This window comes from Tupaia chinensis, unplaced genomic scaffold (assembly GCF_000334495.1).
Source record: "Tupaia chinensis unplaced genomic scaffold, TupChi_1.0 Scaffold000354_1, whole genome shotgun sequence".
NCBI lineage: Eukaryota > Metazoa > Chordata > Mammalia > Scandentia > Tupaiidae > Tupaia > Tupaia belangeri.
In genome coordinates this window covers 9,022,072-9,046,605 of record NW_006159849.1, presented here as the reverse complement: position 1 = coordinate 9,046,605, position 24,534 = coordinate 9,022,072, and the positions used below count along the sequence as shown (strand labels likewise).

At 40.4% G+C, this 24,534-nt stretch overlaps 1 protein-coding gene across 8 annotated transcripts in view; it reads left to right on the top strand.

The window, feature by feature from the left end:
• Window positions 1-24,534, top strand: part of TRPM3 (transient receptor potential cation channel subfamily M member 3) — a 657,305-nt gene that overhangs the window by 346,658 nt on the left and 286,113 nt on the right. The gene's annotated exons all lie outside the window — the stretch shown is intronic.

Here is a 24,534-nt window from a genome sequence, read left to right as displayed (position 1 = left end):
CTTTCCAACACATAAATGGAAGCATTGTTTCATTTGAAGAGAGGCTCCCCTGAAGTGTTGTTACCTTAGAGAGTTTTAGGGTCATTATTTCATTCAACAACTCTTTGAGTACCAACTCTGTGCCAAACACGGGCTGAGCATTGGTTTATTAGAATGAGTCATCGAGCGACACTTTGGGAAGAGGATGAAGGTTAGTGGCAAGATGATAAAATAATGTTAGAAGGAAATAAGAGAGGGCGATGAAGAGGAGGATGGAGGTGGAGGCAAACAGAGGAGCTCCTGATCGTGTACCCATGGCTACAGTCTTTCTTCATGTGACTCGTGGACTTCCCTTTGTCATCCTATGCCTGAGAATATATGAAGGAGGCTGGGAAGGCAAAGGGACGTTCAATTGTCATCACTGGCATCTTTTTTTGATCATTGCACCATCATCAAATGCATTAGGATAACCATGACATGAAAGTTTTCATCATTGAGCTCATAACTGTCTCATGAGAGAGAGAATAATTCTATATGTTATAGAAATTAGGGGTCATAGCAGAACTTCATCCAGGGAACTCTGAAAGTGGGAAGGAGTGAGATATACTCCATAGGTTAACAACCTAGGATTCAAACCACATGACTTGAAAAGGATGTTAAGCTTCTGCCCAATAGGCTATATATATTTCAAGAACATCTTATTGCCTTCTGTGGATGCTCTAATCTGTTCAGCCCACTCATGCATGTTCTACTTCCTCAACCAATCAAGAAAAAGACCTTCCAAAATGCAAATACCAAATTCACAATCAGTTCACTTTAGATTGTGACAGCTGCCATTTCTTCAGGTACCCTCAACTGAACATGTTCTTCAACGTTCTCTCTGCCCTTTAGAGAGTCTTTCCTCTAAAGACTAATTTGTGTGAAGAAAACAGTGTAGTCTAAATCTTAGCCTTCTCTTCATTTCATGACGTGACTTGACAATAGCTGAATAACTGAAACATTTACCATGCTTCTTAATGAAAAGTCACTTGGTCAATGAAGATAACGAAGTCAAAAGAATAACTTCAAGGGAGCAGAACAAATTTTAGTGAAACCTGTTTCTTAGCATTAGCCTGTCTTGTGTATCTGACCCATTTTTCTCTTCAAACCAGGAGCTCTCTTTTTTTTAGCAAAAGACTTCTCCACATTGGAATTACTTGTTCAGGGCCTGGGGCAGTTCTTGTAAACAAATAAGTCTTTAGAGGGAAACTTCCACAATTCTAAGATCTTTTGGGGACTAACTCTTCACATGTAAGGAAGAACTCTGAGATCTCCTTGCAGAGTAGAAATATTTAAGTTACAAATGTTTGAGTGGCATTTTGATCAAAGCCAGCAAACTTTACTGTTGCTGGTCACTTGGATTCCTATCATGATATCATAGACATTGTTGATGAGACCTAAGCTGTTCCTTGCTTTATTGCTAACTGAAAGACATTTCATATTTTCCCTCTGTTGTTTTTCTGGCTGCTTCTTCAGACACCAAGTGAACTTTCTGTCCCACATGTTTCAAAGCTACTTGCAGGTTTCTTAAATGACATATCCCTTCAGATGTGGTTTTGTCCCCTTCTGACATTTGCTGAGATTCCCTATTTTCCCCCCCTACCAGTCTGGCCCAAAACCTATATTCCCTCTAAATCTCAGTTGGAGATTTCAAAAATTTTGTCTCTGAAATCTTATTGGAATTCCCATCCTTATTTCTCTACCTCATCCCCTGTAATCCTTCTAGGTCTGCATTCCCCACATCCTCCCATTCCTATAGCATTCTGTGGATACCTCTGTCATAGCACTGCCTCTCTCAGTAGAGTGATCACCTATCCATCTGCCTGCACTGTCGTCCATCATCTGTAGATTGTACGTCAGTGGAGCAAAGCCTAGGTTTTATTTGTTTTCATCATCCATAACACCCAATACGGTGCCTGGCACATGCAAGTAGGTGCTCAATAAGTTGTAATTATCAGTATCGACATAAGTTTTTCTGGGCTTATATTTAGCTCTGGTTTGTAGCCTATCATATGAATGTAATAAAAAGTGAAAATACTAAAAGTTATGAAGGAAGGACAAATAATAAAGCAATAATGACACAAAAACCTCAGAGAGGATAAATAAATAGAAGTATGTACAGGCAAAGACCCTCATGCATACCTCTCACTCATGGGCATGAAAGCATTTAGTCTGGCAAATGTGACTATGGTCCTGTTGAAACATAATTGGTGTTAAATCATTTGCATCTTATACATTTACACACTATAAGAATATATTTTGCATAGCATCCAAAGCTATCATGGCTTCAATATCTTCGTTTGTATGGAAAAAGAAATAACTATTGATCTTTCTCCATTTACTCAAAGTGATAACTGTCCCTAGCTGCTTCTCAGTCTAGATTGGGATCAGTGCATTCAGTGGTAATTTCAAGTGAACTTTAGGAAGTTAGACAAACATAAGTAAATGAGGAACGTGTGCTGACTGAGTACTTTCCTGCCATAATCAACAACTTTACAGTAGTATATATTTTGAGGAGATAAAGTATTTCATTCCCTAGGTTTCTTAAAGGAGAGTAGGCTGGGGCCAGCAGGTGGAGTGGTGGTTGGTACTCTGGACTCCCACATGGCCAACCACAGTTGGAGTCTTGAACCTGGTGGCTTTCTTTCTCAATCTCTCTCTCCTCTTTTTCTCTCCCTTTCTCTCTCTCTTTGTATCTCTTGTGAGCAAGCATGCTCTGTAGCAAATTGGAAAATAATAATAATAAATACAATTAAATTAAAAACATGTAGGCTGAGATTTTAATTTACTTAGGATGATTAGAGTCAAGAAGTTAATCATAGGACCCTTCAAATTTCCTTCCTAGGATTTATAATAATTTGTCTACCCCTTTGGATCATTTTAACCCATTGAAACTAATAGACATAAATGTGAATTATAACTCCTATAGGCTTGAGGAATGACTAGAAATAGTGCTTCCAGATGTCACTAGTAAAGTTGTCAGTTTTAACAAGATACAAATCTTTTAACCCTGAACACACAACTCAAGATCATTAACCCTTGAGAAAAGTAAGGAAAATAGAGATTTTGTGCCCTGACAATGGTTAAATAAGCAAGCTGTTGATTTCTCCCCTCATCCCCTTTTTTGGCATCCAAAGCTGAAACAAATAAGCAGCCCTTTCCCTCACTGAACAGGCTGTCCCTGTTCTGTGTTAGAGGCCAGATTTCAAACGCTGTGCAAAGAGTTCCACATGCCACAGCCCAGCGGGCAGACATTCAAGTCCTAAATCTCGGAGAGAAATCAGCAACTCGTGGCTAAGGCGCCTTGGCATCGCTGGGTTCACACAGGGTTCTGTGGGCAATTCCTGCTCGAGAGAGGGAGGGTGAAAAAAACGGGTGTGCCTTTTCTAAAACAGGGAGGTGAGGACTGAAGAGTCAGCTTTTCTGGTCATCAAGCAAATGGGAACTGAACCCTCCCTCATTAGCAGCATTTCTTCTACCCAGAGGGAGAACACAGGAAGTGCATGCTGATTCTGGTGCACATTAGAATTTATTATGAAATCCTGGGGGAGATGGTGAAGCAAGCAGCAATTAAATATTGTGTGCCCACATGAAAGGTGTAGGGAGAAGTAGAAAGTTCACCCTTGTATTGCCATTCTTGGATTTTTGTTTTCTTGGCATGCATAGAATAGAATTTATTTTGTTCTGTTGATTTATTTGTTCCCGTTTTCAAGTACTAAGAACTGTTATAGAGAGTATGAATTATTATTCATTAATTTGGGCCTTAGGAAGTGGCATATGAAAATTTTCTTTAATCCAAATGAATCTTGTGCCAAACCTCTTTCTATCTTGTTTTTGATAAATTCAATCTTAATCTTTTTTTCTTTTTTGAAGAGAGATTTTTGCTATAAGGCAGATCTGCTTGCTGGAGAGACAGAGACAAAGAAACAGAAAGTGAGAAATCAACCCCCGAGGGGATGGCCACACCACAATCCCTTCTCTTCCATTCTCCTCTCAGGATCTTGGGCATGCATGCACATGTGCCCGGTGTGAGTTTTAAGCCACCAGGTCTGGGACTCAAACCGAGGTCAACCACATGGGAGCCCAGCTATGTAACCATTATGCCATCCACTGATTCCTCAGTCTTAATCTTTATTAGGTCTCTTTCTATCTCTCTCTCTCCCTTCTCTTCTCTCTCCTCCTCTCTATCTTCTCTTTCCCGCTCCCTCCCTCTCTCTTCTCTCTTCATTCTTGCTCTCACTTTTTCTTGTTTAGAGTACTCAGAAAATTAGGAAAAGTCTTCTTATCTTCCCTCAGCCAAGGTTACTGAACGAATAGTTGTCCGAGCCTGATTGATCATGGCAAGGTGGGAGGCTCTGGAACTGCCAAAGCAGGCTCTGCTGCAGCTGGTATCACTAGCCCCCAGGGGTCAGCAGCCTGAGGCTCAGCCTGGCATAGTATAATTCCCAGCTCTGACAAGGTGCCTGTGGAATTCCCCCCATCATGGAGTTTATGTTTGGGAGGAAGAAGACAGAAAACAAGCAAATAAAATATATAGTTTGTTGGATAATGATAAGCTCTAAGAAAGGAATAAAGCAGAGATGGCAGAAAAGAGAGTACGGGAAAGGGGCCACAGTTTTAAGTAAAGTGGAGAAGAGAGGAAAGAAGTCTTGGTTTGAAAAGACTCCTAGTATCAGAGGTCAGGTGGATGAGAAGTAACCAGCAAAGAAGATGAAAAAGAAGCAACTAGTGAGGTAAGATGGAAGCCAAGGGGAGAGTACTGTCTGGAAGCTGAGTGAAGAACATACAGCTTTTTGTTTTTGCTGCAGAGTACATGATTTGCTGAGGGCATAGAGGGAAAGTGAGAAGTCACCCTCCAGGGGTAATAGCTATGCATAATCCCTTTTCCTCCATTCTCCTCCTGGGATTTTGGGGCATACATGACCAGGGTGTTTTCTAAGCTGCAGAGTCCCAGACTCAAACTGCACAGCCAGCCATGTGGGATCTAGCCAGCTTAACTACCACCCCACCAGCTAGCCCAAGTGTGTATTAGTTGATCCTTGAATAATGTGAAGCTTGGAGTGATGAACCTCACACAGTCAAAAATCCACATGTAACTTTTGACTCCCCATGTCTTAACTATTAATAGCCTCCTATTGACCTGAAGCTTTATTGGTAACCTAAACCATCAATTAATGCCTTGTATGTACAAGGCAACTTTGATAAGTTTGTAGGAAAAATGGGATACAAGTATGAACTTATTTTGGTGCAAAAACATTTGAAATCCATATATAATTCTTCCACAATATGCATTTTCTGTGGACTTTTTGAAAATACTTTGTGTTATGTACTATATTTATATAATAAAGTAAACTAGAGAAAAAATGTTATGAAAACCAAAAGGCCAGGCCCTTAACCTAGTGTTTAAAAGAGCAAGGTCTCACATGGCTGCCTGTGGTTCAAATCCTAGTCCCAGCAGCTTGAAAAACACTGGGTGCATACACTTGCATGCCCTAAATCCCAACAGGATGGAGAAATGGAAAAGGGATTCCAATGTGACCATGCCCCATTGTAAGGGATGCGATTTTTTTCCCTCTCTCTTTCTCTGTCTCTCCTGGTGAGTGCACATACCCTCTGACAATTAAAAAAAAAAAAGTGATGAATAATAAATAAATAAATAAATAAATAATGCATTTTCCATTAAAAAAATGCTATCAACTTCAAAAAAAGTGGAAATACGATTATGTATAATATACATTTATAATATTTATCAAAAAATCTGCACAGAAATGCAGCTGTGTAGTTATTCAAGGGTCAACTGTATTTTCAAGAGTCAGCAATGGCTGCCTGTGTCAAGGCCACTGACAGAACAAGTAACAGAGACCTGAGTGTTCACCATCAGGGCTAGCAAGTCCTTCCTCTCTCTCCTTCAGGAAAACAGTGATTTTAGGGGCTTTACTAAAGCCATTCAAAGAACTTATCTTCAGGTAACTTCTGCTGTCTGGCAGCTTTGACTCAACAACGCCAACCTCTCCTGAAAAGAAATACCTAAGGACCCTTTTTAAATTGAGGAGAGGAAAAACCAAATGAAAACAAAATCTAAGTTAAATTTTAAAAATTTATTTGTCAGAGGGCATGTGTGCTCACAAGAGAGGGAGAGAGCGAGCAAGAGAGGAAGTACCGCCGATGGGGCATAGTGGCACCTCAGTCTTCCTCCTCCCCATTTCTCCATTCTGTCAGGGTTTTTTGTTTTGTTTTTTGTTTTTTTGTTTTTTGTTTTTTTGAGAGGTTTTTGCTAGAGGGCACATGAGCTCGCCAGAAAGACAGAGAGAGACAGAGAGACAGAAAGCAAGAAATCACCCCCTAGGGAGGATGGCTATGCCACAATTTCTTCTCCTCCACTCTCCTCTTGGGATCTTGGGCACGCACACACACGCGCCTGGCATGAATTTAAGCCACCAGGTCCACTAAAACCACGGTCGACTACATGGGAGTCCAGCAACATAGTCATTATGCTAACTGCTAGTCCCATTCTGTCAGGGTTTTAACCACAAACCTGATTCATTTTTCAAGCCTCCTAGCCAGGTCAAGATTCAAACTACATGGTTAATCATGTGAAATCCACCTTTCCTAACCACTAGGCCATGGGGTGGGCCCTAAATTAATTGATAACAATAAATTCTCCTGCTACAATGAAAAAGATGTTCTTTTAGATGAAACACCAAGTAGAGAATGTAAATATAATGAGCAATTTTCACACATACAATGAAACCCTTAGTGAAATAGGGTGAAATAGTAATACATTTGTTTTAAATAGTCCTAATAGGTAGGTTTAGGACTATGGATTTGAAATCCATATATAATTCTTCCACAATATGCATTTTCTGTGGACTTTTTGAAAATACTTTGTGTTATGTACTATATTTATATAATAAAGTAAACTAGAGAAAAAATGTTATGAAAACCAAGAGGCCAGGCCCTAAGCCTAGTGTTTAAAAGAGCAAGGTCTCACATGGCTGCCTGTGGTTCAAATCCTAGTCCCAGCAGCTTGAGAAACACTGGATGCATATGCTTGCACGCCCCAAATCCCAACAGGATGGAGAAATGGAAAAGGGATTCCAATGTGACCATGCCCCATTGTAAGGGATGTGATTTTTTAAGGGATGTGATTTTAAGAAAAGTGCCTATCTTCCAATAAGGATGATATTATCAATCACACACAACTAAAATGGGTATCAATGTTTAGTTTCTCATTGAACACAGACAGACTCAGGCTTAACTAACAGATGTTGCCTTACATGAAGTATTTTACCACATCGGTTAGACCCAGGAGTTGGCAAACTAAGACTTTAGTGTGGTCTAAATCCAGCCCACTATTTGTTTTTCTAAACAGAGCTTTATTGAAGTATAACCATGCTCATTCTCATTCTTTTTGTTTGTTTGTTTGTTTGTTTGTTTTCTAAAGAGAGATTTTTGCTATAGGACACGCACACTTACCAAAGAGACAGAAAGTAAGAAATCAACCCATGGGGGGTATGGCTACGCCACAATTCCTTCTCCTACAATGTCCACTTAGAATCTTGGACACGAAGGCACACATGCCTGGCCTGAGTTTTAAGCTGCTGGGTACAGGACTTGAACCACAGTCGACCACATGGAAGTCCAGTACTGACATAACCATTACCCCATCTGCTGGTCCTGCCATGCCTCATTCTTTTTTTTTGACTGATTTTTGCTCTAAGGTGTGTGTGCTTTTTGCTGGAGTGACAGAAAGCCAGAAATCACCCTCCAGGGGGATGGTGATGCCTCAATCCCTTCTTGGAATTTTAGGCACACTCACACATGTGCCCGGCATGAATTTTAAGCCGCCAGGTCCAGGACCTTTTCTGCAGTCGGCCTTATGGGAGTCTAGCAACCTAAGCGTTACACCATCTGCCAGTCCCACCATGTTCATTCTTAAGGGAGTGTCTCTGATTGCTTTCATGCTGTAACTGCAGACCTAAATCGTTGGAATTGTTCATCTGATCTACAAAGTTGAAAATATTTACTGTCTGGCTCTTTCTGGAAAATATTTGCTGATACCTTGTTTAAACCTTAGAAATAGACTTCTGGAAACAGTATTCATGGTTATTTGAATCCTATGTCAAGAACTTTTGCCTTAATTTGCTCCAAGGTACACATATCTTTTTCAAAGGCAAAAATCTTTCCTTGAAGCTTTATGCTAGGACATTGTTCTTTAAAACACAATCTTTGGAACAGAAGCAATAGCATCACCTGGAAACTTGCCTGAAATGCAAATACTCAGGTCTTGTCCTAGACTTATGGAGCAGAAGTAGTTGGGGGCAAGGGTGGCACACACATGGTATTGGGTATGTTTAATAGCTCTTCCAAGTGCACGCTAAAATTGAAAGCCGTTGTTCTTGAGCAGACACTGTTAAGAGCTTGTAACTTAAAATGGGAATTTCTACACATTGCTTCTTGTAATAATTTTCGATGGACAAACTAGTTTTCTACACATTGAAAGGGTTTTTTTCCTTGTTTTTTTTTTTTTTTTTTCATTTTGGGAGTTCTGGAGGTTATTTTTTACATAGGACTAGTGCACTCACCTAAGAGAGACAGAAAGACAGAGAGAGGGAAAGTAAGAAATCACCCCCCAAGGGGGATGGCCATACCCTTCTCCTCCATTATCCTCTTGAGATTTGGGGCATGTATGTACTTGAGTCTGGTGTATTTTCCAAGCCACTCGGTCTGGGACTCGAACCGCAGAGTGATGAGCCTTGTGGGGCCCAGTGCCTTAACCACCATACCACCTATTGGCCCTTAGCATTAAGATTTTAAGATCAGTCTTTACTGTGTCACTTTCTTATTTATAGCAGGATAGCCCGCTTTCTAGGGGTATTGGCACTTACTGTAATCATATAGATTTCTGGTGGCTACATCAGGAAGAAGTCAAGTCACTGTTTCACATAAAAGTGACAGAGTAGGATAATGAGGTTAATACTCCAGTGATTAAGGACCCAAAGTACCCATCGCATGCCTCTGGGCCATGACTGTCTCCTATTTTTCTAGCATCTTATACACTGGATGTGTTGAAGCAGTTGAATGTAATAGACATTTATTTATAAGAGAGGAAAGAAAAAAAGGATTTATTTCCAGCCCTATCAAAGATACACTAGAACATGAGAAAACATTTTAATGGATATTTTCCCTTATAGGATTCATGCAGGTGCCGCTCCGTTGTAGTTGTTTTCCTTTGCTTAATGATCTAATCCCTTCCCTGGAGCTTCATCCCTCTGTGTATCTAGAGAAAGGAATAGCTCTGATAATAAACAGCTGCAGTGTAGATGGGGGAGAAACCTGATTCCAGGAACAAGGAGGGGCAGCAGTGAGTCTTGGCCTTTTAAAGCAGGAGGAAAAACAACAAAGGAACAAGTGAACAAACTTAGGCTTTTTCTAAATAGCTGAGCTTAGTATCTATTTCTAAAAGCTACCACAAAGGAGTTTGAGCCCCTAAAGTAGGTGTGAGATAGGATTGCACATTCTAGTTTGTCCAGGTTTGAATGCATTAGTCCTGGTTTATACCTGTCATCCCACAGTAATTATTAATGACAACCCCTTCACTTGCAGATGTGTCCTGATTGCATGATAAATTACATGGTTATGTGAGTAGGAGACAATCCTGAACAGCACAAAGAATACAGACTCTAGATTTCCTGACAGGTCTTTGCTTGACACCCAGTTCAGACACGTATAAGGTGTACGAATTTTGCAGTTAGGCGCATGTGCATGCACGCCCCGAATCCTGACAGAATAGTCGCATAACCACATCCCATTAGGGGTTCTCTTTCTCTCTCCTCTCTCTGGCAACTGTACACACTCTCTGGCAAACAAAGGAAAAGAAACAAACAAACAAAAAAAAGCTAAAGCAAACAAAAAAAGCAATTTACTTCCTACATCTCAGTTTCCTCAACTGTAAAATGGGGATGAGAATATTCCTGATAGAGTTTTTGAGCAGATTGAGCAAAATATGTAGCCTGTATGACCAAGATCTCAGCCATTGCTGCTTCTCCTGAGGGAGAGAAATTGCCTTCAGTCAGTTGGCCCAGTAGACTTCACTATTCATTCACTGCAACCAGAAAATCACAAGCAACTTTATTTCAGTGCCATGTGTAATTAGCTTTTCTGACAAGTTGTAATTCGGGTTCATTACCAAGGTATCAAGAAAAAAAATTAGAGAAAGCCATCTTTGCACTTGAAAAATAAGTTCATGCTCACAAACCTGAAGCAGAGGTTCAAGGTAATTAGATGGGTCAGAAACTGAAATCACAGTATTGCGATTCATGATGTTGGGTTTGAGGAAGGTCCAATAAAATATACCCCACTCTTGACTGGACGAGATTCTAACTGGCAGAAAGGTTAGCACTAGGGTCAGGCAGATGGAGATCCAAATATCATGTTTTGTTAGTGATGAAGTTGAAAGAGATAATGCCTTAGTGTGAGGTTCAAATGGGTTTGTCTGCCTGCCTCAGCTCCCAGACACCCCAGCAGAGAAGAAATTTGAGTCTATAACACACACCTTTACCAAGATCACTGACTGAAATTGCTCCCTAGAGGAAACAGAAGAAAGAAGCTAAACCCCCTGCAATGAAAGACTCTTAGAAGAATAGCTCTGGGACCAGAAGATGGTGTAATGGTTACTTCACTGGACTCCCACGTAGTTGACCATGGTTCAAGTCCTGGACCCAGCAGCTTAAAACTCATCCCAGGTCCATGTGTGTGTGTGTGTGTGCCCAAGATCCCTGAAGGAGAATGGAGGAGAAGGGATTGTGGCATGGCCATCCTCCCTGGGGGGTGATTTCTCACTTTCTGTCTCTCTGTCTCACCATTGAGTGAATGTATGCCCTATTGCAAAAATCTCTCTCTAAAAAACAAAAAAGAAGAAAAACAAGAGTAGTTCCATCCAATCAGGAAACAATCAGGTCATTCGAGTCTATATGTGAATAGGAGTCAAGAAAGGACAAGGGGTGGGAACCAGCAGTTAGCGTAATGGCTATGTCGCTGGATTCCCACGTAGTCGACCACGGTTCGCATCCCAGACCCGGTGGCTTAGAACTCACACCGGGTGTGTGTGCTTGCGTGCCCAAGATCCCAAGAGGAGAATGGAAGAGAAGGGATTGCAGCGTGCCCATCCCCCCTGGGGGGTGATTTCTCACTTTCTCTATGTCTCTTTCTGTCTGTCTGGCGAACGCACACGCCCTATAGCGAAAACCCCTCAAAAAAAAAAGAAAGGACAGGGGGATCAGCAGTTAGTGTAATGGCTATGTCGCTGGACTCCCACGTAGTCGACCATGGTTCGAGTCCCAGACCCAGTGGCTTAAACTCACAACAGGCATGTGTGTGTGCATGCCCAAGATCCTGAGAAGGAAAATGGAGGTTGAGGGATTGCGGCATCCCCCCTGTGGGGTGATTTCTCACTTTCTATCTCTCTGTCTCTCTCTGTCTGTCTGGCGAGCGCATGCGCACTATAGCAAAAACTTCTCCAAAATAAAAAAGAAAGGACAAAGACTAGACTACTAATAGAGCTCCCACCACAGAATACATGAAACCAGAGCCAAAGATTCCCCACAGCAGTGTCACTCACATTTCTCACTAAGGATTTGGGCACAGAGGAAGATATGATCAGATTAAACTCAACAAGTTCTCTTGTGGAAAAGATGCCCATATAATCAAATAAAAACAATTTATCACTTTCTCTAACTGTGGGTCAGAAATTGGATTAATTACTACATCAAAAACAAAACAAAACAAAATCAATGCCTTTTCTTTGTCTCGTATATGACAATGACAGTCATTTATTTTAATAACATTTGTGATAAACAAAGGTCATCCCTGACCAGTAGCAGCATAGCTGATAAAAACATATCAGTCACTTGGGACCAGCAGTTAGCATAATGGCTATGTCGCTGGACTCCCATGTAGTCGACCGCAGTTTGAGTCCTGGACCCGGTGGCTTAAACTCACACTGGGCGCGTGTGTGTGCGTGCCCAAGATCCCGAGAGGAGAATGGAGGAGAAGGGATTGCGACGTGGCCATCCCCCCTGGGGGGTGATTTCTCACGTTCTGTCTCTGTCTCTCTCTGGCTTTCTGGCGAGCGCACACGCCCTATAGCAAAAACCTCTCCAAAAGAAAAAGAAAAAAAATATATCAGTCACTTCAGAGGGAACAGATTTAGCTTCCATTCCAGTCATAGAGCTTCTATTCATTTCAGCTAGAGGAAATAATACCTTCATGGACATACTCCCGGCTGGGCGAAGAGTATAAACCTTTGTTAACATCTTTCTCCCCAGTGGCCAAGACATTTTGTTGCTCTGCTTTGGTCCAGTTCTAAAAAATAAGCTGCAATTTAAAAGTTCAGGACAGCTGAACTGAAATTGTCTATTTGAATTCCTAAGCCTTTAGGGTTTTTTTGTACTTAATCTAGATGGATAGATGAAATGGAAGCACCCACCCTGTTCACTCAGCATCATCTTCTCAGATCTCTGGCTACTGCTGAGACTAGTAGGTAAGGTCTGTGAGGGGGCACTATAGGGCCACCAAAATGTCTGTCATCTCCACTTTGAGCGGGATACACCAATAGTGTTGAAGTAAGACTGTCAGTCCCTTTATAACTACCAATTTATTTCTGTCCCTTCAACTATAGCAGTCCCGAGTTATAAATAGATCCTAGGAGTGTATATTTTGTTTGTTTTAGTTTGTAAGTATTTGTTTGAACTACCTTCTGAGTGTGAGGCACTGTGGGAATCAGGGTAATGGGGAGTCTCTATCAGAAGGAACTTTCAACTTAGTGAACTAATTTTTTAAGGCAGGATGATATAACTGCTCAAAACATGGTGGGATAGGGGAATAAGAATAGAACCACAAAGGAAGGAACTAATACTGCCCAGGGACATGAGAGAGGGCCTCAGGAATTGGTAACTTTTGAATTAGACTTTGAAGATGAAGTAGGTGATCTCTGAGGGACTAAAATAAATACTATTCCTCTTCCTCATCCAAATTCTGAACAATTTGAGAAATAAAAAAAGTACTTGGTAGAACCCACAGTATTGTTTTTATGTTATTCTCAGGAGCCAAGAAGGCAGATGTGGCTTTACATTAATTGTCCAAGTAGGCTTAGGAATACCCCAGAAGTAGGCAGAATCCCATAGTGAACCTTCATCTCACTTCTGGGGAGGGTCCCAGGAGGACCTGGGAAATCTCAGGCTCCCTGCAAGCAGGCAGATGGCAAGAGAACTACAGCCAGGCAGAGCTATTCTTTTCAAATTTATCAAGGGGCCAAGTAAGTCAATAGTTAAGGAAGATCAGGGACCAGCAGTTAGCATAATGGCTATGCCACTGGACTCCCATGTAGTCAAACGCGGTTCGAGTCCCAGACCCCAGTGGCTTAAACTCACGCCGGGCATGTGTGCGTGCGTGTCCAAGATCCCAAGAGGAGAATGGAGGAGAAGGGGTTGTGGCGTGGGCATCCCCCCTGGGGGGGTGATTTCTCACTTTCTGTCTCTCTATCTCTCTCTTTCTGGAGAGTGCACACACCCTATAGCAAAAGCCTCTCCAAAAAAAAGAAAAAAGAAATAGTTAAGGAAGGTCCGACCACATACTTAGGAAAAATGTCTTCTCCTGAAGCCAAGAGTAGAAACAAATGCTCCTCTCTGGAAATTAGGATGGCTAAATGGAAGTTTAAAAATAATCCCACATCTTCATGGAGAATTATGAAGGTAGTCTGGGAAGACCAGGACCACACTGAAGAGAAACCTCTTAAGAGAGATAAGGAGGGACCAGCAGTTAGCGTAATGGCTATGTCGCTGGACTCCCATGTAGTCAACTGCGGTTCACGTCCCAGACCCGGTGGCTTAAAACTCACGCCAGGCGCATGTGTGTGCGTGCCCAAGATCCCGAGAGGAGAATGGAGGAGAAGGGATTGCAGCATGGCCATCCCCCCTGGGGGGTGGTTTCTCGCTTTCTGTCTCTCTGTCTCTCACTGTCTGTCTGGCGAGCGCACGCGCCCTATAGCAAAAACCTCTCTAAGAAAAAAGAAAAAAAGAGAGAGAGAGAGATAAGGATACAAATGAAGGCTTAGTCTAGAACAAAGGGGGCTTTGTATATCACGCTAAAAGATTTAGACTTTTTTCTAAATGTGATGTAAGTCCAACTAGATTTTTCCATAAAGAGTATATTAATGAGTAGTAACTAGCATTTATGTAAAGACTGTTGTGGAGGCAGCAAACTTCATTAGAAGCAGTTTTACTCCCCAGGAAAACCAATGAACACTGGCACTGGGTATTTGACCAGTGAAATCATTCCTGAAATCATGAAGTAATTCCTGAAATCATGAAAATTTAAAGCAGATTTGAATGCTCTAGATCTCAGTTCAGTTGATCGTGATAAAATTACTCATATCATAAAACATTCACAAATTTCAGTAGACATAATTACATTGTCATTTAACCATGACAGAGCAGGATATATTTGACAGTAATTCAGTGTCTGTCTTCCTTTTATACTGTAAGTTTTGGTGGGCAACTGCTACATCTTATGATATGTCATGAAAACAAAGGTAAATCTAATAGAGAAAAGAGTTACTCAGACATGTGATTAACTAGATAAAACTTCAAAAGATATATATATACATATATATATATATATATATATTATACTATGAGAATTTTTTCTTTAAACCATCACAGTTGATTGACACATTTATAAAGTATATTCAATGGCCAAGACTTTTGAAAAACAGTAAATGCTATGAGGAAATGCTAGTGAGAATGCCTAATTCCACCTGATTAGGGTAAATGGGAGGAAGAGCCTGAGGAAGACTTGTCTTTGAACTTGAGAACTGGAGGCTGAGTCTAATGTAGGTTCCTCATAGAGAAAAGATCAAAAAGAACATTCTTTAAAGAGAGAATAGAACTTTTTGCATTTGGAGCAGAGAGAAGTAATTAAAGTCTCTGTTAACAGATGCAAATAAATGTTTTAAAAAAATAATTTGGGGGTGGGGGCAGCAGGTGTCATGCTGGTGAAGGCAATGGACTCCTACAAGGTCAACCACAGTTTGAGTGCCAGACCTGGTTGCTTGCTTTCTCACTTTTCTTCTCTCTCTCCGTCTCTGGTGAGCACGCTTGCCCTGTAACAAATTTAATAATAATGATAAATAATACTAAATAAATAATTCTTTAAAAAATAATTTTAAAATAATTTGGGAAGGGTAAATTAATATATAGTACTACCAGCAACATCTCCCTCACTCCAACCATTTACCTCCCTGCCAGCTTTATCCAGAATCACAGGTGAGGTCTTTCTGTGTTTTTTTCAGTCCATGCTTCCCCTAGCTGCTCTGCTGCTTAATAATTTTGCCAAGAAACTAAGGAACTTGTTTGGGCTGTAGACTTTGTTCCTGGCACGTTTGCAGGAGAATGTGGGCAAGGTATTATAAAGTAAAATGAGTTAGAACCACTCTGATTACCTTCCATGTGAGATGGCAAGGTCAGCCTTTTGATGTGCAGAGCCCAAGACTATAGCTTTGTTTGGGAGTTTCCTGTGGACTTAGATCAGTTACATTAAAACATTCAGCCTTCAAACAATGGTCCCAAAGAAAATAATGCTGGCTTTTTCCTTTTATGAAAGTAATACTTGCCTTGCAACCCAAGGGACTGGCAGTCCTCTTTCTATTGAAATCATTCACAGGCATGCAGCTTGGATGTCCTAGTACCATATTGACATTGATAGCATAATATTTCAACCCAAGCTGACTGGTCCCAAGGGAGTAACTGCTCCCATTGATTAAGTCAAAAGCCAAGTTAGTTTATAAGCATATAATATACTTGGAGATGGCTTATGGGTTTTGTTCCTTGGCCTTTACATCTGTTTCCAACCCACAGAACTCAAAAGACTTAAGCTGATTGAAGGACAGAGGAGAAGGCTTTTGAGGAGTAATACAAAAGGTCACCCACCCCAAAACAGAAAGTTTTAGCCTTTTGGATACAAGATAAAGGAATTTGGCTCTCTCAGCATATTATTGGTCTGTAGGAACCAGTGTTGAAACTTTGGAAAGGCAGGTTTCAACGTATATGTCTGTTAGAGCATCCTTTGGTTTAAACATAAAATGCATTCATTGTTTTTTCATCTTCATGAATCATTTATACATTTAAAGCAGAAACCTTTTATAAGCATAATAAAGATAAATAAGCATCTTTGTATTTCTGTTTGTTTAACCAGAAAGTTCTTAATAAGTGCCAGACTCAGTTTTAAGTGCTTTACAAATAATAACTCATTTATGAGAGATTTACAAAAAGTTCATGGAAAATACATTATGGAAAAATTATGCATAGATTTCAAAATCTTTTGCATCAAATTAAACTAGCACTTTAATTCCATTTATTCTCATGTACTTTTTGAAGTCCCTTCATATTACTACTCAAAATGACTCTCTTAATCATAGTCCTACTCTGCCTGTTACATACTATGTAGAATACCCAAACATATTTTTGGGATCACTGTATACATCAGGATGCATTTCTGCTCTTCTGGGATGAATGTGTTTCCAGCTCATATGTTATTAATTTTTAAAGTCTATCAATACTGTCAGGGTTTATAGTGGCAGGGAGGTAAAATATACCAGAGTGACACAGGCTTCAAACCAATCAGGTGATATGGAATTCAACAGGAAGCCAGAGACAGTCTTAGAAGTGAGAGCCAGAGACTGAGAACGAAGACATGAAAGTTCCAGTCCAGTTCCAATCAAGTGGCCCAAGCAGGAAGAAAAGCCTCCTCAGAGGGTGAGGTAGGACAAGACTCCAGAGCGTAGGGTGGAGATGGTGAAGGTTTGGGGCAAAGTCCTTCAGGAAAGTCCACTGCAGTCAAGACAAGACCCACATCTCAGGGCCACACTCCCAGGAAGAGAGCAATTCAGTGATTGCCGTGGCCTTGTTGGGATGTACAGTAGATATGCTGCTTTCCAGGAACCAAGGCTATTTACAGAAGAGTGATCTCTCTCTCACCCTTGGACTTAGAACTCTAGGGAGACCAGATCTAAATCCCCTCTATTGTTAGGATTAAGCGTCACAGAATGACTCCTTCTCTCTTTAAGTGAGAGAAGCAGGGCAGCTTGCCACACCAGCAAACAGGCTTCCCACATGGTCATCAGTTATGTTCCAGAATGAAGCCTCCCACACCCACAGCTGTACAGATGTTAGGCCTACACTCAACATTGACCTGAATATTGCCTCTTAAAGCCTCAGCGAAAAACACAAACACGAACAAAAAAAAAAATTGTCTTCCAAATTCTTCTTATACAAAAGACCCTCAAGAACACATACTCATACTCTGTCAGGTTTTCATCCTTAGAAAAAGGCCCATGAGGATCTTCCAGGTATTTAAGGATTGGTAAAGGCTTCCTGAGACTGACTAAAGAGAGGAAACACATTTGGTAGCAGCAAAGAGAAACTTACTCAAAGTACGTAAAGGAGTATTTTTTTTTAAGCAATTTCGGTATAGGGCACATGCTTTCACCAGAGAGACAGAGAAACAGAAAGCAAGAAAGCAAGAAATCACCCCGCAGCAGGGACGGCCTGCAGTCCCTTCTGCTCCATTCTCCTCTCACGATCTTGGGCAGTCCAGTGATGTAGGAGTCCAGTGATCTGTTTTGTGAATTGGCAATGCTCCAGGCATTTTCATAAGGTATTTTATGGGGGATACATTATATGGGACTATGTGGGAGCCCAGTGATGTAACCATTACACCATCTGCTGGTCCCGGTAAAGGAGTATTTTTGTAAGGAGAGCCTTCCTATAGGCAAACTATGGGCTACCTATTTTATTTATTTATTTATTTGGTTGGTTAGTTAGTTAGTTAATTATATATCAGTTTATTTCTTCCTTCCATGTGAGAGTGTGTCAGTCACCCCCAAATACAGTCACATGCTGCAATCCCCAGCCTCAGCCAGCAAGATCACGGACATGAGCACACATGTATGGTGTATAAAGGAGACCTCAGGACTTGAACCTGAGACCTTCTCATGTGGCCTCAGCATTGCAGGTCACGGTGTTACCATTTCACCATCGTGGCTGGCCTGGCCAACTATATTTTCAACCAACTTATGGGCTAAGAACAGTTCTTACATTTTTAAATATCTGAAAATAGCTCAAAAGAATAATAGCTTGTGGGACCAGCAATTAGCATAATGGCTGTGTCGCTGGACCCCCATGTAGTCGACTGCGGTTCGAGTCCCAGACCCGGTGGCTTAAAACTCATGCCAGGCACGTGTGTGTGTGTGCCCAAGATCCTGAGAGGAGAATGAAGGAGAAGGGATTGCAGCATGGCCATCCTCCCTGGGGGGTGATTTCTCGCTTTCTGCCTCTCTGTCTCTCTCTGTCTGTCTGGCGAGCGCACGCACCGTATAGCAAAAACCTCTCAAAAAAAAAAAAAAAGAAGAAGAAGAAGACTAGTTTGTGACATAAGAAAACTGAAAACTATTAAAACTAGTAAAATTCAAAGTTCACTATCTATAAAAATATTCCGTTTTGTTCATAAGTAGACCTATATTAGCAAAAAAAAAAGGTATTGGATTGTATTTTGAAATTTTTCATAAGTAGACCTATATTAGCAAAAAAAAATGGTATAGGATTATATTTTGAAATTCAGCTAGTAAAAAGTATGTAGACTTTACTTTTAAATCTTGTGGTATATAAATATTTACACAGTGTTCTCTTTTTTTCCTCTTGGCCTACAAAGCCTAAACTGTTTACTATCTAGCCCTTTACAGAAAAGGTCTAGCTTCTCTCTCCCTTTCCCCTCCTCTTCCACCTTCTCTCTCTCTCTCATTTTCACTTATTTTTTCTCTCTCATTCTCTCTCCTCTCTTTTATATTCTCTATTTCCTCTCTCTCTTTTATTCCTTTCTCTCTTCCCTTCCATCTCTTTTTCTCTCATTCTCTGTTCCCCCTTCCCCAACACACATACACATACACACATACACACACACACACACACACACACACACATACCTCTTCCCTATCTCTCACTCAGCCACAGATCTCTTCATTCTTTACTCTCTTGTTTTTTTTTTTTTACATTTAAGCTTTTTCCCTCATTAACTCACCCTCACACAGACCCATCAGAGCTACTTCTAGTAGAGGCTTTACACCCCAGATATGCATGCCCTTGCAGCCCACCTTCCAATTATTTGCCATGGGCTCAGGGTTTCCATTCCTATTCCAGGTCTGGTATCCACCTCTAGTTCAACCAGCTTTAGAAAGAGTGAAGTAGGGCTATCACTTTTATGCTGTGGACAGATCAGTTCTTGAATAAAGAAGTATATTTAGGGAGGAAAAGAGGCTGTTCCCAGTGTATACACTCCTCTGTAACTTCTTCAGTGGGCTTACAGGATTTCTCATTCAATCCACTCATCCACTCCCCATGTTCTACCCTTTGGCCTCTAATTGCTGGAAGAAAAAGCAAAGCCATGGCAATACCCAAAATAAAAGCCAGTTGGTAGGACTAATACAGGATACCTTACAAAAATGCCTGGAGCACTGATAATACACAAAACAGATTAGTTCAGCAATATTAAAAACAAACCAACAAGAAGAGAAGTCTGCCATATTAATTCAATAGACTTTGCCTTCTCAGTCTCTAGGATAAGAAATGTTATGCGCTATCAATTTTCAGTTTTTTATGACTGCCTGCCAGCCAGAAGCATTCCCATTAATCTAAACTATATCTTTGGTATCTTGACAGCCTCATATCTCCAGCCAAATTGGCTGAGATTTCACATGCCACCGTGAAATATACAAACATTTATTTTGGTGTATTGGTATTAGCTTTAAACATGGAAAGACTGTACATGGAGGAAGGGGGGCATTAAGTTCAATATCAATAAGGAAGAGACTGGCTATAGCAGGAAAAGATATTTAAAAAATGCATGCCATTTTTACTCCTGCATCATCCAAAGGCAGGTTGAAAACACATGCTTTGGGAATCCCCAACCTCAGAGAAAGACCCTTGCCATCTCCCAAGGAATTTATTCTCCCTTAGAGAATATTTAGAAATGAAACATCTTGCTGCATGTAGTTTTATTTTGACTGCTTAATAATTCATTCAGTACTTTATATTTCCAAATTCTTTCCTAAGCATCAATACAGGTTCTGAATTAGAATGCAAAAAATTGTCATAGTAGTAATAATGATATACAGGATTTGTTTTCATTGGGTCTGGCATCTACCAATTGGGTACCTACCAAAATTCAGTTCAAGATATTTGAGTTTACTACTGGCTTCCAAGTAAAGACAGACACATTTCAGTTATAGTCATGTTGTCTTGAATAGATATCCTCGCTCTAAAACATAAAGGAAATATCCAAAACATCGACTTCCAATTGTAGACCCAAGAGGTAGTAAAAAGGGAGGGGGGGACACAGATGGCATAGTGGTTAAGGCACTGAATTCCCACATGGCTGACCATGGTTGAAGTCCTGGACCCAGTTACTTGAAGCTCCTACTGAGGGCTTATGCATGTGTGCCCAAAGTCCCAGGAGGAGAATGAAAGAGAAGGGATTGCAATATGGCCAACCCCCATGGGGGATGGGGGTGGGGAAGGATGATTTCTCACTCTCTCTATCTCTCTCTGTCTCTCCAGCAAGCTCATGCATCCTATAGCAAAACTCTCTCGGGACAAGCAGATGGCATAATGGTTACTTCACTGGACTCCCATGTAATCAACCGCAGTTCAAGTGACATACCCAGTGCCCAAGATACCCAGGGGAGAATGGAGGAGGAGGGAATGCAATGTGACCATCTCCCCCTGGGGGTTGATTTCTCACTTTCTGTCTTTCTGTCTGTCTGTCTCTTGGGAGAGTGCATGTGCCTATAGTAAAAATCTCTAATAAAATAAAAATCTCTCAAAAAATTATTCGTAGATAGTTCCTTAGGCTCACACATTTTTTTTCCTAAAAAATATAGCATATTGAGACCAGCAGTTAGCGTAATGGCTATGTCGCTGGACTCCCATGTAGTCGGCCGTGGTTCGGGTCACGGACCCAGTGGCTTAAACTCACGCTGGGCGCATGTGCCTGTGTGCCCAGGATCCCAAGAGGAGAACAGAGGAGGAGAAGGGATTGTGGCGTGGCCATCTCCCCTGGAAGGTGATTTCTCACTTTCTGTCTCTCTGTCTCTCTCTGTCTTTCTGGCGAGTGCACGTGCCCTATAGCAAAAAACTCTCCAAAAAATAAATAAATAAATAAAAATATAGCATATTAAAATATCCTCTTTCTGTATAATAGTATTTTCACAGTTGAAACCAAATATGCATGTATTCACAAACTGCAATTTTCACAGCAAGAAGCACCTTTCGGCCAGACAGTGTTTCAGTAGTCATGTAGTACTTTCCTATACTAGTCTCACATGGGAAGGTCCCAGGTTTGCATCCTAGCACCTCCCTATAAATGCTGGGCATGGCAGCTGAGGGAAAATTGTGGCAGCAAGACCCTGTCATGAGTGCCTGTCTCTCTCTCTCCTTCTCTCATGGAAGAAATAGAGAAACTTACAAAAAAAAAAGAAAAAAGGAAAAAAATAAAGAAAGAAATATCTTAGGCTTCATAAACAAGAATAATAGTTTTAAGTTCTGTCAGGCACAACTAATTACTCGCTTTACATGATTTTCATAACTCATTGTCACACTTTGCAGACCACAGAAAAGATACACTACATAGTTAGGATATTAAGAATCTGATTCTGCAACTATTTGTAAAAAGCTGTGCTATCGTGCAAACCAGCAATTTCTCAAAGAAGCAATAAAAGGTACCCCCTAAAAGGTGGCAGATAGCTTGGCTGCTTCCTTCCAATCACTATAGTAATTCCTAAAAATCCTCAAGTCTGTGTAAGGTTCTGTATGAAAAGTGTAATATTTTATGGGCTTACATAGTTTTTATAGCCCCACTGTATAGTCTGAATACAAGAAATGGTGACCATGTGTCTGTTGGTTGAATCAAAGACCAATCTATTTAAGAAGTTGGAAGAAGAGAGTATGTTTAATGCTTTTTAATTTTATGCAAATTGGAATTATGCAAATACAAACTGTGCAACATAAAAATATATTAATATAGCCTCAAAATTATGCATGATTTCAAAGCACATGAATTTTCCACACAAACTTTTAGATCAACAAACATCACATAATCACAGAACTGACAAGACCAAGAATTGTTAACTGTGTTCATGGCTTTAGCTACTGAACAGAAATATCTATCCACCACTGACACATTTAGTCTTGTTCAATATCTAGGAAGTCATCTGTCTCATAAAGTGTAAACTGTACTTTCTAAGTGACCTGTACCATAATAATCGTGATCTGTGGCCTAAAATCATTAAAACTTAGGTAAAGAACAATCTATGTTTCATTTCCATATAAATATGAACTGGTTTCCAACAGCAAATACATATCCCTTAGGCCCATAAGCACTTCAGAATATACATGGTGAGCCAGCAGGTGGCATGGTGGTTAAGGTACTGGACTCCCCCCATGGTCAGAAGGTGGCATGGTGGTTAAGGTACTGGACCCCCCCATGGTCAGATGTGGTTCGAGCCCCAGACCTAGTGACTTGAAACTCAAACTGAGCATGTATATGTGCTTGCCCCCAAATCCCAAGAGTAAAATGGAGGAGAAGGGATTGTGGCATGGCCAGCCTCTTGCAGGGGGCAGGAAGGCATAATTCATTACTTTTCATCTCTCTGTTATCTCTCTCTCTCTCTCCAATGAGTGCATGACCTGGTGACAAAAACCTAAATATACATAGATAGATAGATAGATAGATAGATAGATAGATAGATAGATAGATAGGTAGATAGATAGATAGATAGATAGATTATAGATAGATAACAGATAGTAATGTTGACATGAAATCAAAGTATTAATTTAGTTTGATCAAAATTCTCAGTTATCCACTTATTTCACTATAACATACCAAATGTTTTCACAACTACCTGAACTGACTCTAGTTTATGGTTTTATGTTAGCAGAGAAAATTTCTGTTAAAAAAAAAGATTGGTATTTTAAGACTTTTTTCCCCCTTACCATCTCTCTCCTCATAACATTCAAATGGATTAATTTAGACACTTCTTTCCTTTATTGGGAACCAGGCTGAATTGTATAGCAGTCAGAATGAAATATGATCAAAGTCTAAGAGGTGATCTTATGCAAAGAATTAGGGTTCTTTTAATTAGGTTCAGTATATAATTAGAAAGTGCTAGGTCCACTTAGCATTCTATAGAATGCAGATACCAATTCCATTACCCAAGTTCACATTTTTGTAGGTTATAATGCAGTTCCAAAATTGCAAAAGCTGAACAGTCTGGCAAGCATCTTGTCTTTTCCTACTTAAAACAACTGCATGTTGCTCTAAAATTCTAATGAAAATCTATAAGAACTACTGCAAGTCTTTGCTTATGGAAGAAAGTGAAAAATGATTGCAATCAACTAAGGAATTAGCCTACTTTCCCAAAACCAAAGAACACATATTCACAAAAAATAAAAAATAAATAAAAAGGCCCTTTGGGATCCAGATAAAATGATTTTCCCCTAAATAATGGCAATTATATATTTTAAAAATATAAATCTAAACCTTTTTAGTAGCAGATGGTCTGCTAAATTAGCTGAGCAAAGCATAAATTTGTGAGAATCTTCAAAGGAATTTATATTAATTTTTATATTAGGTTTTTACAAGAATACAGAAAATGGCAGTAAACCCTGTAAATCCAACACTGCTGGATATGCAATGACTTCCTATGATATGTTCTTTATGTCATAATAAATATGTATTATTCTTAAATTTGAAAAAAAATTTAATTTGAAGATAAATTCTATAAATTTTATTTGGTAAAATTGTGAGTTTTTTTAGAGTTTGGTTTTTTGAGGTTTTTTGTCATAGGGTAAGCACTCTCACCAGAGAGACAGAAACGGATGGTGAGAAATCACCACCACCACCGCCCCCCCACGAACACACACACACAGGGGATGGGCATGCTGTAATCCCTTCTCCTCCATTTTTGTCTTGGAATTTGGGGCACACATGCACTTTCACCTGGCATGATTTTCACCCTGCCAGGTCCAAGACTCAAACTGCAGGCTGCCATGTGGGAGTCCAGAACCTTAACTACCACGCCACCTGCTGGCCCCTAGAATATTTAAATATTATTATTTTAAAAAAAATTTTTTTAATATCCTGTGTTCAAAATGTAATTTAGAACAGAAACTATGGGCCCTAGCCTACATGACATAGTTGACAGTGTACCGGACTACAGCATTGGCAGCTACCTGGTTACCCACTGGTCAGGATTCATTCCTTGACCATCTGACTGACCTGAAACACATCAAGCATGGGTTCATGTGCTCAAGATCCTGATGAACTGGAGGACTGGAATTGACAAGACCCTGTCAAGGGTGACTTTCTCTTCTCTTCTCTTCTCTTCTCTTCTCTTCTCTTCTCTTCTCT